A 21,290-nucleotide genomic window follows, 5' to 3' on the forward strand; every position below is an offset into this window, starting at 1 on the left:
ACTGGTTAGAGTACACACAGAAAATGATGTGAGATTTAGAAAAGTATAGAAACAATTATGTAAGAATGAAAATTTAGATTAAAAAAATCAATTACATATTTTAACACGAAATTTACCTCTGTGTATGTGTCCACACACACACACACACACACAGAGGAATGTTTGCACAATGAGATTCAGTCAACAAATTGCGGTAAAGAATGTGTAAACATAGTTAAATTAGATAAAGAGTGAGCAGCAGTATAAACTAATCAGGTACAAAAAGGACTCCCTAAAATTCTCCCCTAAATACCTCCAAACACTTCTTTAAAATGACTCTAAATAAATTCTAGAGCTACAGTATTCATGAAATAAGAGAGGGAAGCTAGTCAACAGCCCAAGATGACCTTGGTGGTTGCAGGGAAAGGTCTATCACACTGTGCAGGGAGTGGAGAACAGTCAAAAGTGGTCCAAGCCAGGACAGACCAGGCAAGGTGTAGACTGGGTGGAGCAGGTCTCAGGGCCCTGAATCACTGGGCTATTTCAGTTACAAAACTTTTCAACTCCCAAAAGCCAAAGACAACTGAGCAGGTCAGAGTGAAAGGTGCTGGATATGGGTGAGAGAAGTTGAATGTCCAGCCCCAGGCCCAGCATGGTAGAGATGGCTGCAGTGGCAGCAGCAGCAGCAGTAGAGATGTCCGGAGCACCTAACCCACATGATGGGAAGATTCAAGTTGTGGATCAGAGCAGCAGTGCAACAAGTGCTTTGCTGGCCCTGAGGAGAGGTTTGCTTGTTTTTCCCTGCTTGGATCTTGGTTGGGGTACTGGTTGGCAGTTCCTACAGAAAGAACAAGGCTGGTACGGCAGAGCCTCATGGTGACTGTGGACAGAGAGTTCTCCTGGGGGTCATATGGCAGAAATGAGTGCCTGAAATCACAGACTAGAGCAGAGGCCAGGTGAGGATCATCATGATGCCTCAGGATAGAGGTAGCTCTGAAAAAAGACTTACCAAACCCCTGAAGCTTGGGACAAAGCATTCCACACTCTGGAAGCAGCCATACCCTGACAAAAACTCAAAAGTCAAATACCTGACTGGGAAAATGAGCAAGCACCATAAAAGTAATAAGATTTTAGAATCTTTCTTTGGTGACCAAGAAGACCAAAACACACAGCCAGAAGTCAACAAAGTCAAAAAGCCTACATCAAAAGTCTCCAAGAAAAATATGAATTGGTCTCAGGCCATGGAAGAGCTCAAAAAGGATTTTGGAAAAGCAAGTAAGAGAAGTAGAGGAAAAACTGGGAAGAGAAATGAGAGTCATACAAGAAAACCATGATAAAGAAGTCATTGACTTGCTACAGGAGAACCAAAAAAATCTTGAAGAAAATAACACCTTAAAAATAGACTAACCGAAATGGCAAAAGAGGTCCAAAAAGCCAATGAGAAGAATGCCTTAAAAGTCAGAATTATCCAAATGGAAAAGGAAGTCCAAAAGACCACTGAAGAAAACACTACCTTAAAAAGGAGAATGGAGCAAGTAGCTAGCTAGTGACTTTATGAGACATCAAGAAATTATAAAACAGAACCAAAAGATTGAAAAAATAGAAGACAATGTGAAACATCAAAAAACACTGTCTTGGGCGGAGCCAAGATGGCCGCATGAAGGTAGCGTCTTACCGGAGCTCTCTCACAAGGTCTGTCAGATTCCTATAAAAAAGTGAATTTGAGCAGATTTGAGAGAGTCAGAAACCACGAGCAGTCTGCGTGGGGCGGATTTCCAAGCTGGGAGAGTCTGAAGGACCGAAGGCATGAATCTGTAGGCTCGAAGAGTGCTCGGCTGGGAAGCTGCTCCAGACCAAAGCAAAAGCGGCTGGCCGGGAAATCCACATAGGAGACAGGCTGAGAGAAAGCTGGGCGCCTGAAACCGGTGGAGATACCCATGCCTCCCAATGCAGGACAGCAGTCTGTGGAAGCTACGAGAGGCAGTGCAATGCCACCGCCCGGGAAATACTGACTCCTGAGGCTTGCAGCCCAAACGTATGACACTTGGATTCTTGAACTTCCGGGAGGCATAATGTCCAGGTAAACAGCTTTAATCCCTCCCCTCCCCACCCAGAGAATTCCTCAGGGGGGAAAAAAAAGAATGCTGGAACTGAGCAGAAAGTAGTGGGGCTTCAGTGGTCAAATAGTAGAAGTTCGTCAGTCCCAGAGGGGCAGAGTCGGCAGGGGTCAACGCCAGTAGCCAAGACATAATCTTGCTCCCCCAGGAGAAGTGACAGACATCAGCTCAAACAACAAACAGCTGAGACCATTGCTGAAAAGCAAGTACTGGAGAGCACCCATAGGGAGTGAGAAGCCAGGGAGCCAGACCCATCCTCCACACCTCAGGAAACTGAAGGCTATAATTCTAGATTCACAATCCCCAGGATAAGAAAGTAGGGACAGAGAGACCTGAGCCCCATAGGCAGATATTTGCTGTAACGCCAGGAAAAAGCAAAACAACAAACATGAAGAAGAATACAAAAAAAAAAAAAAAAAAAACCGAGGACAATAGATTCTTTTTATGGAGACAGGCAGGATCAAAATACCCATATGGAAGAGGACAACAATGACACTATAGACGTGTCTGATACTTCAAAAGGTAATGTGAACTGGTCTCCAGCCCAAAAAGCATTGCTGGAAGAGCTAAAGGGGGATTTTAGAAACCTAATTAGGGAGCTAAAAGAAGACGAAATCAAGTCCCTAAAGAATAAGATTGGTGAAATGGCTACAGAGATACAGAATCTAAAGAGAGAAAATGACACCCTGAGAGGTAAAATCAACGAATTGGAAAAGGAGACTCAAAAGCAAAATGAAAACACTAACTCATTAAAAATTAGAGTTGAGCAAGTGGAAGCTAATGAATCTATGAGGCACCAAGAAGTAGTAAAGCAAAACGTTAAGAATGAAAAAATAGAAAAAAAAATGCGAAATACCAGATTAGGAAAAGAACTGACCTGGAAAATAGATCCAGGAGAGACAATTTAAGAGTTATTGGTCTACCGGAAATCCACTATGAAAAAGGGAGACTTGACAGTATCTTCGAAGGAATTCTCAAAGCCAACTGCCCAGAGGTCCTAGAACCAGAGGGCACAATAGTCATTGAAAGAATTCACCGATCACCCCCTGAATGAGATCCCAAACTGAAAACACAACTTGTGAACATAACTATGAATGGGATGATTTCTCCCATAAAACGTGGGTGAATAGCAGAATGGATTAAAAACTATAATCCTACAATATGTTGCTTACAAGAAACACATTTGAAAACAGGGGATGCACACAGGGTACAAGTAAAAAGGATGCGATAGAAAATACTGTGCTTCAGCTAAAGCAAAAAAAAGCAGTAGTAAAAAGCCTAGTCTCAGACAAAGCAAAAGCAAAGATGGAGATATTTAAAAGAGATAAGGGAAAACACTATATCCTCCTAAAAGGCACCATAGACAATGAAGCAATATCATCGTTTAACATATATGCACCAAGTGGTATAGTGCGTAAATTCTTAGAGGAGAAGTTAAGGGAGTTACAGGAAGAAATAGACAGCAAAACCATACTAGTGGGGGACATCAACGTCCCCATCTCTGCACTTGATAAATATAACCTCAGAATAATCTCTGGAGAAAACTGAATGGAGATAAAAAGTAAGATACTTTTTTTTTTCTCAGTGGTACATGGCACACACCCAAAAACTGACAATATACTAGGGCATAAAAACCTCACAGTCAAGTGCAGAAAGGCTGAAATAGTCAAGGCATACTTCTCAGATCATGATGCCATACAAATTATTTGTAATAAAGGAGTAATAACTGAATTCAAGAGAATTACAATAATGAGACAACAGACCAAAACTTGTGGGATGTAGCAAAAGCAGTTCTTATGGGACGTTTGATATTTCTAAATGCTTACATTACTAAAATTGATAAAAAGGAGATCAGTAAAATGGGCATGCAATGGAAAATAGTCGAAAAAGAATAAATTGAACATCCCCAATTAGATATCAAAATAGAAATACTGAAAATCAAAGGAGAGATTAATAAAATTGAAATCCAGAGAACTATTGACCTGATAAATAAAATTATGAACTTGCTTTATGAAAAAACACTATAGAATTGATGAATCTTTGGTCAATTTGATTAAAAAAAAATAAGAAAATCAAATTACCAGTATCAAAAATGAAAAGGGTCAATTCACCGTCAACGAAGAGGAAATCAAAACAGTAATTAAGAATTATTTTGCCTAATCGTAGGCTCATAGATAGCATAACCTCAAGGAAGTGGACAAATATTTACAAAAATAAAAATTGTACAGGTTATCAGAAGAGGAAGTAAATTACCTAAATATCCCCATCTCAGGAAAATATATTGATCAAGCCATCAATGAACACCCTAGGGGGGAAAAATCCAGAGCCAGACAGTTGTACATGTGAATTCTTTGACACATTTAAAAAACAATTAATTCTTATGCCTTATACACTACTTGGGAAAATAGGCAGCGTCCTAACAAATTCATTTTGTGACCCAAATATGGTACTAATACCTAAACTGGGAAGAGTGAAAATAGCAAAAGAGAATTATAGATCAATTTCCATATGAATATTGATGTAAAACTTTTAATTAAAATATTAGCAAAAAGATTGCATCAACTTATCAAGAGAATAATACACTACAAGGTTAGATTTATTCCAGGAATGCAAGACTGGTTCAATATTAGGAAAACTATCTGCATAATTTGTCTTATCAGTAACAAAACTAACTGAAATCCTAGGATTATTTCAATAGATGGAGAAAAAGCTTTTGACAAAATACAAGACTCATTCCTATTTAAAACAGTAGAAAGCACAGGAATAAATGGAGTTTTCCTTGACATTAACTTCTACCTAAAACCATCAGCAAGCGTTAAACATAATGGAGATAAGCTAGAGGCATTCCCAATAAAGTCTGGGGTGAAACAAGGATGTACATTATCACCCTTGTTATTCAATTTTGTACTAGAAATGTTAGCTTTAGCATTAAGATAAGAAAAAGATATTGAAAAAATTAGAATAGGCAACAAAGAAACTAAATAATCACTATTTTGCAAATGATGTGATGATTTACTTAGAGAATCAAGAGATTCAAGTAAAAAAACTCCTTGAAATAATAGACAACTTTAGAAAAGTTGCAGCATATAAAATAATGCCACTTAAATCCTCAGCATTCCTACATATTATTAAAAAACAGCCCAACAACAAGAGATAGAAGAGAAATTCCAATTAAAGTTACTGTAGACACTGTAAAATATTTGGGAGTCTACCTGCCTCTATGAACACAATTGCAAAACATTTTTTTCACAAATAAAGTCAGATCTAATTAAATGGAACAATATCAGTTGCTCCTGGTTCGGCTGAGCTAATATAATAAAAATGACAATTTTAATTAAATTAATTTACTTTTTCAGTGCCATACCAATCGAACTACTAAAAATTATTTTACAGAGCAGGATAAAATAATAACAAAATTCATCTGCAAGAACAAAATGTCTAGAATATCAAGAGAATTAATGAAAAGAAATGCTAGTGAAGGTGGCCTAGCCATTCCAGATATCAAACCGTACTATAAAGCAGCAGTCTTCAAATATGCCTGGTACTGTCTGAGAAACATAGTGGTAGATTGGTGGAATAGATTAGGTACACAAGACGCCGAAGTCACTGAGTATAGCAATCTATTCTTTGATAAACCCAAAGAATCCAGTTTCTGGGTTGAGAATTCACTATTTCACAAAAAAGACCAATACCTTACGCCCTGTTCAAAATTAATTTCAAAATAGGTATATGATTTAGGAATAAAGACCGATATTATAAGCAATTTGGAAGAGTAATGAATAGTTTACCTGTCAGATTAATGGGACAGGGAAGAATTCATGACCCAACAAGAGATAGGGAGCATTATGAGATGCAAAATGGAAAATTTTGATTATGCTACACTGAAAAGTTTTTGTATAAACAAAGCCAATGGAAAAAAAAATTGGCAGGGAAACAGAAAATTGGGAGGAAATATTTACAACCAATGTGTCTGCTAAAGCCCCCATATCTAAAATATACTGTGAACTGAGCAAAATTTACAGGAATACAATTCATTTCTCAATTGAGAAATGGTAAAAGGATATGAACAGGCAATTTTCAGAGGAAGAAATCAAAGATATCTATAGTCATATGAAAAAAAGTGCTCAAAATCACCATCGATCAGAGAAATGCAAATCAAAACAACTCTCAGGCATGGCATATTTCCTGTCACATTGTCTAACATGACAAAACAGGAAAATGATAAATGCTGGAGAGAGTTTGGAAAATTCGAACATTAACACATTGTGGGTGAAGATGTGGACAGATCCAGACATTTTGGAGAGCAATTTGGAACTGTGGCTAAAGTGTTATGAAAATGTGCATATCCTTTGATCCAGCAATACCAGTCCTAGGGCTATATCCCCAAGAGAACACACAAGTATGAAAGGAACCTGTATATATAAAAATATTTATAGCAGCTCTTTTTGTGGTTGAAAAGAATTGGAAATCAAGGATATGCCCATCAATTGGGGAATGGCTAAACAAGTTGTGGTATATGAATGTAATGGAATACTCCTGTGCTATAAGAAATGGGGAAGATACAGACTTAATATTAACCTGGAAAGACCTACATGATCTGATGCTGAATGAGAGGAGCAGAACCAGGAGAGCACAGTTTAACAATACCAGAGACTAGTGATTCTGTGATGACTAACTTTGATAGACTTGTCTCTCCTCAGCAATTCAAGGCTCAAAAACATCTCCAAAGGATGGAAAAAGCTAGCTACTTCCAGAGAAAGAACTCTGGAGTTCGAATGAAGATTCAGGAAAACTATTTGCTTTCTTTTTTCCACTTTTTTTTTGTTTTGTTTCTTCTCTCTCATAATTCATTCCATTGGTAATAATTCTTCTTTGCGAGTTGACTTTTGTAAAGTTTAATGCGAAGGTTTATATAGAATCTATATCGGACTGCATGCCATCGGGGGGGAGGGGCGGGTAGGGGGCAGGGGAGGGAAATGAAAATTTTGAACTCAAGAAAATGTAAAAGTAAGTGCTGTAAGCTAAAAATAAAAAAAACTAATTAAAAAATGAAAAGAGTTGGGAAACATAAATGAAATACTTTTAAATGATTTTTACCCATATTTTATCTAATTTTCCACATTTCTTTTTTGCCCTCTCAATAAAATAAAATAAAAGGAGTGCCTATCCAAGGAAAAATAATCATAGATTTTGAAACTTAGGAAGAACTTCACTTGGCATCTAACTCAATCTATATACAAAATGAATCCTAAAAAGTGACATCCAATATCTGCTTAAAGACATCCAACAGGTGAAGAATATACCACTATTCAAAACAGTCACTTCAAATTATGGAAATCTCTAAAGTTAGGAAATTTTGCCTGACATTACATCAAAATTTACTCTTTTGAATTTTTTCTCATTTCTCTATCTTCCATCTTTCACACACACACAAATATATATGATTTATTTGTATGTATGTATGTGTGTATTTATGTACATATGTATGTATGATGTATGTATGCATTTATGTATGTGTGAATATCACCAGAAATTTAAATGAAATTCTCAGAAAACACTTTCATAGCTAGCTGTTTCTTCACTTACTAATTTATCTTTCTCTCCTTTATATCCTTTATCTACATTGCAAAATTAAGAAAAATGCAGCTTATGGAGTTATGATCTTCAATTTTTTGATGAAGACTTCATAATCTCTGGCAGTACTTTTTAGGTAACTTTTTAGGTAACACAAATGTGAAAAAAAACAAGTTACATTTATTTTGACAAATTTTGGTGGTTTTCTTTTGAGCCTTGGGTATATGCTTCAGAAAACAAAAACAAAACAACAAAAACATTCTTTCTATTCTTGTCAACAAATCTACACATAACTGTCATAGCACACTCTAAGCAGGGAGTCTCATGAACTATTGATACTCTTTGCCCAATAATGGATGATCTACCCCCTCTTTGCTTCTGTGGCTCTATTCTATCATTGTTGGGAATATATGTAGCTTCTTACTCCTCATCCCTTTTTCTCTTCTGCAAAAGGAATTTCAAATCTATATTTCAGCTCCAATGCTGTACATGTCCTTCCTTCTCTTTCTCTTCTGAGTAGCATTTCCATTCTCTGTTATTGTCAAATCATTTCAATTATCTTCAATTTCAGATCTTCTTTACCCACATTGAAAACTTTCTTTGGTTTCCTTTAAGAACTTTTCATATTGGTGCCTGGAAAGCAGGGACTTGTGTGATCTGCCACCCTGGTCCATCCAAACACCTATAAAAATGGCTCTGAACAAATTCTAGAAGTGCAAAATGCACAAAAGAACAGAGGGAAGCATGGCTGCAGTCCAGGACAACATGGATGGTCGCGAGGTAAAGTCTATTGCATGGTCTATAGCGCTGAGCAGAGCAGAGCTCAGCGTGGGCCAAATGGACCAACTGGTATGATATCCTGGCAGAACAGGCCCTAGCGCCCTGAATCAGTGAGCTGTGGGAGTTACCAGACTTGTCAATCCACAAACACCAAAGACAACAGAAAAGGTTGGTGGGAAAAGCTTCTGGGAAAGAGTGAAAGGAGTTCAAAGTTCAACCACTGACCCAGGAGAAGCAGGGCTGATACAGATACAGAACAATAGCAGCAGTTGCTTCCTGCCCCAGGCCCACCTGGTGGGAGGAATTAAGTGGAAAATCAGAGTGGGAGTGCAGAGCCAGCTTAGATCTGAGTCCAATTGAGGTTGGGGGTTCTTGGAGGAGGAGTAACGTTGGTGTGGCAAAGCTTGCTCTGTAGCTCTGCAAACAACAGCGCAGCCCCTCATGGTTGGGACAAAGTATTCCATACTCTACAAGCAGTCATACCCCGATGAAAAACTCAAAGGTCAAGTAAGTTGACTGGGAACATGGCCAGGTAGCGAAAATGGACTCAGATTCAGACTCAGACTTTGGAATCTTTCTTTGGTGACAAAGAAGACCAAAACATACAGCCAAAAGAAGTCAACAAAGTTAAAGAGCCTACATCAAAAGCCTCCAAGAAAAACATGAACTGGTCTCAGGCCATGGAAGAGCTCAAAAAGGATTTGGAAAAGCAAGTAAGATAAATAGAGGAAAATTTGGGAAGAGAAATGAGAATGATGCCAGAAAACCATGAAAAACAAGTCAATGACTGGCTAAAAGAGACCAAAAAAAAAATACTCAAGAAAATAGGACCTTTAAAATTAGAGTAACTCAAATGGCAAAAGAGCTCCAAAAAGACAATGAGGAGAAGAATGCCTTGAAAGGCAGAATTACCCAAATGGAAAAGGAGGGCCAAAAGATGTCTGAAGAAAATACTACCTTAAAAATTAGATTGGAGCAAATGGAAGCTAGTGACATTATGAGAAATCAAGATACTATAAAACAGAACCAAAGCAATAAAAAAATGGAAGAATAAGAGCAAAATGAAAAAAAATGAAAAGAAAGAAAAATCTATCAAAAATGTTGAAAATAGTATGCTTTGATCTGCATTCTGACTCCATAGTTCTTTATCTAAGTGTGGACAATATTTTCCACCATGAGTATTTGGGAATTTTCTTATATCATTCTATTGATGAGAAGAACCGAATATACCAAATTTGATCCTTGCACAATGTTGCTATTATTGTGTATAAAGTTCTCTTTGTTCTGCTCACTTCAATCAGCATCGGTTGATTCAAGTTTTTCTGGGTTTTTCTGAAATGTACCTGCTCATCTTTTCTTATATGCCATTACATTCATATACCAAAATTTGTTTAACTGTTCCCCAATTTATGGCCATTTCCTCAATTTCCAATTCTTTGCTACCATTCAAAGATCTGTTATAAATTTTATTTTTGTATATATGAGTATTTTGCTTCTTTTGTCGTCTTTTGGGGATACAGACCTCAGAGTGTTATTTCTGGATAAAAGGGTATGGACAATTCTACAGCTCTTTGGGTCTCGTTCCAAAATCCTCTCCAGAATGGTGGGATCAGTTCCTAACTCCACCAACAATGTATTAGTGTCCCAATTTGTCCACTCCATTTCTACACCCATCATTTTCCTTTCCGCCATATTAGCCAATCTAATAGGTGTGAGGTGGTACCTCAGAGTTGTTTCAATTTGCATTTCTCTAGTCAACAGCAAATTAGAGAATTTTTATATGACTCTTCCTGTTCATATGCTTTGACCATTTATCAATAGGGGAATTATTGTACTATTGTAAAATTGACTCAGTTCTCTTTATGAGATCTTTATCAGAAACAGTGGTCATAAAATTGTTTCCCAACATTCTGCTGTGCTTCTAATTCTGGTTGCATTGGATTTGTTTGTGAAAAAATAATTTAATGTAATAAAAATATCAATTTGCCTTTCATAATGTTCTATATCCCTTGTTAGGTCATAAATTCTTTCCTTTTCAGTAAATCTTACAGATAAATTCTTCTTTGTCCTCATAATTTGTTTGTGGTATTTTCTATGTCAAAAATAGTTTTGACCCTGTCTTTGTATACAGTGTAAGACTTTGGTCTATGCCTATTTTCTGCAATATTATCTTTCAATTTTCCCGGAAGTTTTTTGCTAAATGGTGGGTTCTTATGCCAGAAGATCATGTCTTTGGGTTTATCAAACAGTAGATTATTATAGTCACTGATTACTATATAGATTTAATCTATTCCACTAATACACCAATCTACTTCTTAGCCAGTACAAAAGATTTGATGATGCCTGATTTATAATACACTTTTATAGCTGCTACAGCTAGGATCTTTTACATTGTCTACCATTATTTTAAATGGAATTTCTTTTTTGTCTCTTCTACTGGACTTTCTTTGTAGTAGATTGTAATACCGATGATTTTGGTGAGTTTATTTCCTATTCTGTAATTTTGCTGAAGTTGTTTATTCCTTTAAGCCGATTTTAGTTGATCTTCTAGGATTTTCTTAGTATACCATCATAGCATTTACAGAGGGACACCTTTGTTTCCTCATCGCCTCTTCTAATTCTTTCAATTACTTTTTTTTCTTTTTTTCCTAAAGCTAACAAATCTAGTACTATTTTAAATAGCAGAGGTGACAAGGGGCATCTATGCTTCACTACTTATCTTTTATTGTAAAGGTTATAGCTCATACCCATTCCATGTAAAAGTCACAGATCATGTTAGATAGACACTACTTATAACGTTTAAGAAAAATCCATCAATTCTTATGCTCTCTAGTGTTTTTAATAGGAATGGATGCTGTATTTTCTCAAAAGATTTGTCTGCATCTATTGACAGAATCACAGGATTTCTATTTCTTTTGTTATTGATATGGTCAATTGTACCGATAGTTTGTTTTTTTTTCCAGTATTGAACAAGCCCTGCATTCCTGAGACAAATCCTACCTGGTCAACAGCGCATTTTCTCATTGATAAAATGAAGCAATTTCCTTGCTAATATTTTATTTAAATTTTTCCATCATTATTCACTAGATTAATTGATCTTTAATTTTTCTCTCTTTTGGATTTTTCATGTTTAGATACCATCCCAATATTTGTGTCATTAAAGTAATTTGGAGGACCCCTTCTTAATCTTCGTTTTGTTTTCAAATTGTTTATAAAGTATTACAATTAATTGTTCTTTCAGTGTTTAGTAGAATTCACTAATAAATTGATCTGGCCCTGTAGATTTTTTTTTCTTAAGGAAATCATTGAGTTCTTTTAAAATTTATTTTTCTGAAATTGGACTATCTAATTATTTTATTCACTCTTCTTTAATGTAAGGATTTGTGTTTTTGTAAACACAAATTTTTGTAAATATTCATCCCTTTCATTTAGATCATTAGATTTATTGGCCAAAAGTTGGGTAAAATACCTCCTAGTAATTCTCTTTTTAAAATTTTTTCTTCATCTTTTCATCTTCAATCTTTTGATTTTTGATAACGGTAATTTAGTCTTTTCCTGCTTTTTAAACTTAAATTACACTTCGCCCCAGTGGGTGCCTGTTCGTCGGTCCTCGCCCGGTCCCAGACTAGCCGCGCCCCTCATGAGCGGCGGCTGCTGATGAGGCTTCGCCCCGAGTGGAAAGGAGCTTCAAATTACTGAACATACGTTTTCTTTTCACTGTTGAAGTGCTCTGGTTGATCATCCCTTCATCCCTGAGCACCCTAAGTTTGATTTGCTAGTTTCAGAACCATAGCAACTGAAGAAAAGAAAACAGAGGCAAAAGCCGCAAAAACACAATCTACACCTTCCTCATCAACCAATCAGAGCAAGCCTGCTCCTGTAAAGCCAAACTACGCGCTAAAGTTCACACTAGCAGGACACACTAAAGCTGGATCTTCAGTAAAATTTAGTCCAAATGGAGAATGGTTAGCAAGTTCTTCTGCAGATAAGCTCATTAAAATTTGGGGAGCATATGACGGAAAATTTGAGAAAACAGTATCTGGACACAGACCTGGAATCTCAGATGTTGCCTGGTCATCAGATTCCAATCTTCTTTTATCTACTTCCGATGATAAAACTCTTAAGATATGGGATGTTAGCTCTAGGAAGTGTCTAAAAACAGGTTCTTTTGATGAAAGTGTAAGGATAAGGGATGTGAAAACAGGGAAGTCTCTCAAGACTTTACTTGCTCACTCTGACCCAGTTTCAGCTGTTCATTTTAATCGTGTTGGATCCTTGATAGTGTCAAGTAGTTATGATGGTGTCTGTCGAATCTGGGATACAGCACCAGGTCAATGTTTAAAAACACTTATTGATGATGATAATCCTCCTGTGTCTTTCCTGAAATTCTCTCCAAATGATAAATACATTCTTGTTACAACTCTGGACCACACTCTTAAGCTATGTAACTACAGCAAAGGGAAGTGCCTGAAGACATACACTGGTCACAAGAATCAGAAATAATGCATTTTCGCTAATTTTTCAGTCACTGGTAGAAAGTGGATTGTGTCTGGGTCAGAAGTTAACCTGGTTTATATTTAGAACCTTCAGACAAAAGACATCATACAGAAACTGCAAAGTCATACAGATGTGATTTCAAAAGCTTGTCACCCTACAGCAAACATCATTGCATGAGCTAAATTAGAAAATGACAAAACAATTAAGCTCTGGAAGAGTGACTGTTAAGCCCTTTTGATATCATGTTAGAGAGACTGTACCAAGTCTCAAGAAGAGTATCAAGAAGAAGTAGATCCTTTGTTTCAATAAACTAAGATATATGAGATTGGTTTCTTGTCCTAAAGGGAAATCCCCCTTTTTCTTCCCTGGAATGGGTAGTCTGGTATAATATAAATTAAGTAGGGTGTCTTTGACTGAGTCTGCTTAGGTGCTAAGCCCCCAGGCCCAAACCCCTATCTATTAGGTGCTAAGTCTCTGAGGGCATGAAACCCTCAGGGTCCTAAGGGGAGTTGCTAAAACAAGAGCCAATAGTAGGAGCCTAAGTTCTGGTCGCTCAGGTGACCTTTGATGACAGCTAAAGAGTGCATAAAAAAGAGAGAATAGAGCTATTTGCTTAGGACTCTCACTCTTGGTGGTGTTCTGATGTGGAGACTCTGGGTGGCTGTAGTTAAGAGTCCTCCAGCTTGTAAGCCCAGATGTTTGGACTTTGTTAAACTTTGGTGACTATGTATACTGTGATTTGGTTAGTCAGAAATGTTGATCTGTTTATATCGTCTTTGTAATTTCTTTGTATTTGCTCTGAAATTCAGAGTGCTGGCTTTTCCCCCTGAACTAAGTGAATGATATTTGTATGCTGGATTAAAGTAAGATTGTTAACCCCTCAAAGTTGCCTTCCTTAGTAAAGCAGATCCAAAAAACCTGGGCTTGCAGCATTCTTGTTGTTAAGATCATGTTGGCTTTTCACGTCCACAGCAACTGCTAGCTAAATTGTTGAAACATCTGGTGAGAAGAGGCAGCATCTGCCTTATTTGACAAATGGATCCTTTTCTGTTTTTTTTGTTTATTTGTTTTAAGGAAAAAAAACATTTGCTTGTAGTACTAGAATGACCCAAAAGACTTTGATGAAGCTTCTTGCCAACTGCCCTGATGCTATCAAAGGAAGAGTTTCAATCTATATTGTGTATAAATAGAGTCAGCAAAAACCTGATATTTTTTTATGACAGAAGGATGAATTTCATTTCATCATTAATTTTTCCTTAACTAAATGTTCTGTAATTTTTAAAAAGATATCACTTACCCACTTCTAAATCTGTGACCAAATACAACCATGTAAGTTTTTGGCTTTCTATCCCCAGTTTCACTGACCTTATAGTGAAATATCTTTTAATCTTCTGTATAGTTTTATCTCTTGCTATGTATGTTGAATAGATACTATATCACAAGTTGTCTCCTTCCCTCCCCCACAACTCATTAATTCCTGCTTGTAGAAATTCATAGCACATTTCTAAGTCTTTCTGGGGAAAAACAAAACAAAATTCAGAACACTGTAAAGATTTTTCAACGTAAAGACAATTTTGTATCTTTAAAGTTCAAAGTACAGAATTGTTAATGGCATGACTATGTACTTCAGCCTCAATATATTCCCATTTGTTACACCCTTGTTTACACAAATGACAGTACCATGTGCTGTAATACAAAGGTGGAATTTGGTGTAAAAATAAATTACATTAACCGAAGTTTTGTCTATTTTGTTGATTTTCTCATAAAACCAGATATTAGTTTTAATTACTATTTCAATTGGTTTCTTAGTTTCATTTCTATTGATGTCTCCTTTAGTTTTCAGAATTGACAATTTGGTATTCAATTGGAGATTTATAATTAGTACCTTTTAGCTTTTTATTTGCATACCCAATTCACTGATCTTCTTTTTTCTCTATTTTATACATGCAAATACTTAAAGATATAAAACTTCCCCAGGAAATGCTTTTGCTGCATGCCTTAAGGTTTGCATGTTGTCTCATTATGGCCAATCTCTTTGATGAAATCAATAATTGCTTCAGTGATTTGTTGTTTGGCACATTCACTCTCTAGCATCACATTTTTTTTTAATTTCCAATTAAATTTCAGTCTATATTTCCAGAACCATTACACATAATACTTATTGCCTCATGATCAGAAAAGGATACTTTCAATATCTCTGCCTTTCTGAAATTGATTGTGAGGATTTTATGCCTTAATACACCATCAGGTTTTTTTTTTTTTTTATGTGTGTGTGTGTAGGTAGACACTGTGTACCTTTGTGTTGGTAAGCAAAATGGGCTCCTTAGCACTTAGTTCAACAAGTGCCCTGGAAGAGTTTGACTTTTGTTTGCTTTGAGTAATTCAGTGTATTTCATTGAGTTTTACTAAGTGCTAAGCCCCGGGCCCAAACCCCTATTAGGTGTAAAACCTGTGTGGGTGTGGATTGGCAGCTAAGGTGGGGCCCAAAGTGGAGCTAACTCCAGAGAGGGCTTAGTTTACATGTCTGGGACAGCAGAGGCTTTTAGACCACGTGGGTTTAAGTTGCCTCTTTGTGACAATTCTAGGTCATGTGGGTGAGTCACATGTGTGACTCACCCTTGATGCTGAAAAAGATATAAAACCAGGAGTTGGCCTCCTCTTCCTTGGAGCTCTACCTGCAGCAATTGTGGTGCATGTGACCCTGGGCCAGCCCTCGTTCCAAGCTCCCGGGATGAACCTAGATGTTGGTAACTATGAATTGTATTGAGTCTGTCTGTTGATGTTTGTAATTTGTTTGCAATTTGCTCTGAAGTTCACTGTGCTAGTCTCTTCCCCTGAACTAAGTGAATGATATTTGTATGCCGAATTAAAGTAAGCTTGTCAAACCCCTTCACCTTGCTTTCCTTAGTTAAGCAGATCAAAAGAACCTGTCCTGTTGACAGCTTTCTGGGTGCTGGCTGTGGGTGGATCTTACACCCCCACAGAAGCTGCTAGCCAGATTGTGGAAACAACCATGAAGAAAAACATATATTCCTTTCTGTCCCCATTCAATTTTCTCCAGAGTTCTACCATACATAACTTTTCTAAAATTCTATTGAACTCTTTAACTTCATATTTGTAGATTTTATGGTTAGACTTATCTAGTTCTGAGAGGGGGAGTTTGAAGTACACAACTAGCATACTTTTTCTGTCTATCTATTTCTTTAAGTCTCTTAACTTCCTCCCGAATATTTTGAATGCTATACAATTTGGTGAATACATGTTAAGTATTGATTTATTGTTTGTCCTGTCTTGTAACAAAACGTTTCCTTCATCATCTCTTTTAATTGGGTCTATTTTTGCTTTTGCTTTGTCTCAGATCAGGATTGCTACCTCTGCTTTTTTTTTTTTTTAACTTCAGCTGAAGTGCAATATATCATGCTCCAACCTTTTACCCTTACTCTGTGTATCTCTCCATTTCAAATGTGTTTCTTGAAAACAACATGATGAGGGATCATTATTTTTAATATGCTCTGTTATCATTTTTATGGGAGACTACACCCCATTCTCATTCAATTTATGCTTACTGTGTACATCGCTCCATCCTATTTTCCCACATTTATACTTTTCTCTTTCATTTCACTCTGTCCCTCCTCACCAGAGTTTCGCTTCTGACCACTGCCTCTCTTGATCTGCCCTTCCTTGTATTAGCCCTTCTCCCTTTCTCTGTCTTTCCCCTACAACATATTTCCTCCCGTCTCTCCTCCTTTAGCTTTACTCCCCTCCCTTTACTTTCCCCTCTCTATACCTACTTGCCTATAGGGCAAGATAAATTTCTATGCCCGATTGAATATGGATGTTATTCCCTCTTTGAGCCAAATCCAATAGAGTAAGGTTCAAACAATGCTCACCCATCTCCCTTCTTTCCCTCTACTGTAATGGTTCTTTTCTCCCTCTTCATGTGATGTAATTTACCTTATTTTGCTTCCCCTTTCCTCTTCTTCTTGTACAATAGGATTTTTTCATTCTTTAACATTTTCTTATGTCATCATATTAAAATCAACTTATACTCACACCATATTTCTATGTGTATCCCTTCTAGCTGCCCTAATAAATATATAGTTCTCAAGAGTTACAAGTATCATCTTCCTGTGTGGGAACATAGACAACTCAACCATTTTGAATAACAGGTTTTGTTTTTTTTTTCTCTTTACTGTTTACCTTTATATCATACTCTTGATTCCTCTCTTTGAAGACTGAATTTTCTGTTTAGCTTTGATCTTTTCATCAGTAATGATTGGAAATCTCCTATTTTATTGAGTGTCTATCTTTTCTCTTGAAAGATAATGATCGATTTTATGTGGTACTTGATTGTTTTTGTGATCAAAGCTCCTTGGACTTCTGGAAAAACATATTCCAGTCCCTCTGATCCTTTAATGTAGAAGCTGCTAATTCCCCCTAACCCTGCCTGTGACTCTTGGATATTTTAACTGTTTCTTTCTGGCTGCTTGCAACATTTTATCCTTTACCTGATAATTCTCGAGTTTTCATTTTGGGATCTCTTTCAGAAAGTGATCAATGGCTTATTCCAAGGCTAATTTGTTCTCAGGTCCTAGGATACCAAGGTGGTTTTCCTTGGAAATTCATTGAAAGCTGTTGTCCAAGCATCTTTTTCTGAGCATGGTCTTCAGGAAGTCCAATAATTTGATGGCTGCCAATTTGCCTTCTGCAGTAGGAATGGAGGTCTTATAACTGACCTGCTCTGCCACTGGCCTGCTGAGAAAAGACTGTGGACCTCAGTTGCTGAACTGTGCTATGGCTATAAGGTAGAAAATTGCTTCATTCAATATTTCTGTCATTTCTGTTGCTTCAAAATCTGTTTAGAGACTTGATTTACTGTTGTTTCTGAGGGAAAATGGGGAGAACTCAGATAACTTCTTGGCTTCACTCTGCCATCTTGCCTTTCCTCTGAATTTTTCACTTCTACATAATTGGACAAATGCATTCAAATTCCTTTTCCTTGTCTCAGCAACTACACAGCTTCAGACATAACTTCCTTCCCTTCAAGCCTGCCCTGTCTGTTTCACTATTTGGTCACATCAAGCAAACCACTCTATCAATGGGGAGGAAACTAGACATGGAATCAAGTCTCAGACACTTGTTATCTGTATGATACTGCTAAAATTATTTAACTTTTATCTGTGTAATATACATCTATATGTATGTATATATATATGTATATATGTATGTGTATATATATACACACATGTGTGCATGCATGTAGATATGATGATAGCTCTCTCTTTTTCTCTCTCTTCCCTTTCAGATTATGGTATATAACTAAATGTTGTGATATCAATATATAGACTACAAGCTTTACAAATATCTTCTAAAGAATTGAATGTAAGATCACTTGAAGTAAGTAGATACTTGAACCAAAGAGAAGAGTTAAAAGACTGGGCCTTGCAGAGGTCCAGGTTAAAAAAAATATAAGAGCCTGAACTCGAGCTATGACTTTATGAATGCAGAAAATGGTACTTCTATGATACATGAAATTAGAAGTGATGCAATTTGGCAATATATTGGGTATTTAGAATAGATACAAGTGAGGAATCAAAGATAACCCAAAGTTGCTATCTTCAATAACTAGGAAAATGGTTGTACCATCAAACTTTATAGGGAAATTCTGAAGAGGGGAGGGTGTTTATTATTTGGCTGTTTTTTTTTTAAATAGAAAGAGGTTGAATTATATTTTGAACAAGTTGAACTGAGATGTTTATGTGATATCTAATTTGAAATACCCAAAAGTTTCTCATTAATCATAAACTAAAGATCAGGAGAAATTCATCATCATCATCATAGATATATAGAGTGCTAGCTTGCAGTACCTGACAAATCATACGAGGTGAAAATATATATTTATTCATTCATTTGCCTTTCTGTTTTGTTCTGTTGTTTATCAATTATATACAAATACTTTGTGTTCTCCTTTTCATTTATTTACTTATTTGGATGAACGAGCTTGGCATAATTTTGGCAGTAGAGGCTGTAGATTAGATAAATTGAATATTTTAGTGGCAGTGGGGATAATTTGATGAAAAAAAAATGGAAGAGTAGAGTATTAAGGATGCATGTAGAAGGACTTTCCTTGACAAGAATAGCCATCTCTTCATCATACACTGGAATGAAGGAGGAGAATGTAGAAGAATGTTTCTTCATGGTACAAGATAAGTAGAAAAGGATAGGGGTCATGAAATTGTTTCCATTCTAATTAACTTTATTTTTTAACTCATTATTTATTTAATATTTTCAGTTTTTAGCATTAATTTTCACAAGAGTCTGAATTACAAACTTTCTCCCCATTTCTACCCTCCCTCCCACTCCAAGATGGCATATATTCTGATTGTTCCATTCCCCAGTCCACGCTCCCTTTTGTCACCCCATTCCCTCCCCATCCCCTTTTCACTTACTTTTTTGTATGGCAAGATAGATTTTTATGCCCCATTGCCAGTATAGTGTATTTCCTAGTTCCATGCAAAAATGTTTTTTTTTTTTTAACATCTGCTTTTCAAACTTTTGAGTTAAACTTCTCTCCCTTCTTTTCTCCCCACCCACCCTCTCTAAGAAGGCAAGCAAATCCACATAGGCCATATGTGTATCACTATGCAAAACCCTTCTACAATGGTCATGTTGTGAAAGACTAACTATATATTTTCTCCTTCCTATACCATCCCACTTTATCCAATTTTCTCCCTTCACCCTTTCCCTTTTCAAAACTGTTTGCTTTTGATTACCTCCTCCCCCATCTGCCCTCCCTGCTATTGCCACCCTCCACTTTTATCTCCTTCCTCCTTGTGTCCTGTGGGGTAAGATACCCAATTGAATGTGTATGTTATTCCCTTCTCAGGTAAAATCTGATGAGAGCAACACTCACTCACCACCCCAACCTACCCGCTCTTCCCTCCCAACATAACGGCTTTTTCTGTCCACTTTTATGCCACATAATTTACCCCATTCTATCTTTTCCTTTTTCCCTCTCTCAATATATTCCTCTCTCATCCCTTAATATGAATTTATTATTTTTAGATATCATTCCTTCATATTCAACTCACCCTGTGTCCTCTAACTCCACCTGTATCTATATCGGTATCGATATCGCTATCTATATTTTGTATATTCCCTTCAGCTGTTCTAATACTGAAGTCTTATGAATTATACACATTATCTTTCCATGTAGGAATGTAAACAAAACAGTTCAAATTTAGTAAGTACCTTATGATTTCTCTTTCTTCTTTAACTTTTCTTGCTTGTTTTGATTCTTGTGTTTGAAAGTCAAATTTTCTATTCAGCTGTGGTCTTTTTGCTGAGAAAACTTGAAAGTCCTCTATTTTATTGAAAATCCATAATGGGGGGGGAGCCAAGATTGCGGCTGGAAAGCAAGGACTTGCATGAGCTCCCTGCCAAGTCCCTCCAAAAACATATAAAAAAATGGCTCTGAACAAATTCTAAAAGTGCAGAATCCACAAAATAACAGAGGGAAGAGGGCTCCAGCCCAGGAGAGCCTGGATGGTCACTGGGTGAGGTCTATTGCACATGGTGCTGGGAGCAGAGGGGAGAGGTGGGGAACAGAGCCCAGCATGGACAGTGGCAGGACCAACCAGACCAAGAGCTGGGTGGAACAGGCCCTAGTGTCCTGAATCAGTGAGCTGTGGCAGTTACAAGACTTCTCAACACACAAACACCAAAGACAACAGAGAAGGTTGGTGGGAAAAGCTGTGAGGAGTGAAAGGAGCTTGCTGTTAGACCACTGAACCAGGGGGCAGTTGAGGTGTTGCAGCTATGGAACTACAGTTGCAGCTGCCTCTGGCCCCAAGCCAACCTGGTGGTAGGAATTAAGTGGAAGATCAGAGTAGGAGGGCAGAGCCTTCTGAGTCCAGTATGGGTTGGAAGTTCTTGGTGAAGGAGGAGTGCTGGTGTGGCACAGCTGGCTGTATAGAAATAGCTCTGAAAACAACAGTGCATCCCCTCAAACTTGGAACAAAGTACTCTTTACTCTACAAGCAGTCATAGCCCAACAAAAACACAAGGGTCAAGTAAGTTGGCTGGGAACATGGCCAGACAGTGAAAATGGACTCACCTTCACCCTCAGACTTTGGAATATTTTTTTGGTAACAAAGAAGACCAAAACATACAGCAAAAAGAAGTCAACAAAGTCAAGAACCTACACTGAGAGCCTCCAAGAAAAACATGTACTGGTCTCAGGCCATGGAAGAGCTCAAAAAGGATTAGGAAAAGAAAGTTAGAGAAGTAGAGAAAAATTGGGAAGAGAAATGAGATTGATGTGAGAAAACCGTGAAAAACAAG

At 37.1% G+C, this 21,290-nt stretch overlaps 1 pseudogene; it reads left to right on the forward strand.

Annotated features, from left to right (window-relative positions):
* Positions 1-640: 640 nt before the first annotated feature.
* Positions 641-13,175, forward strand: LOC118833281 (annotated as a pseudogene).
* Positions 13,176-21,290: the final 8,115 nt, after the last annotated feature.

The sequence above is a fragment of the Trichosurus vulpecula genome, unplaced genomic scaffold, assembly GCF_011100635.1.
Source record: "Trichosurus vulpecula isolate mTriVul1 unplaced genomic scaffold, mTriVul1.pri scaffold_113_arrow_ctg1, whole genome shotgun sequence".
In the NCBI taxonomy this organism is placed as follows: Eukaryota; Metazoa; Chordata; class Mammalia; order Diprotodontia; family Phalangeridae; genus Trichosurus; species Trichosurus vulpecula.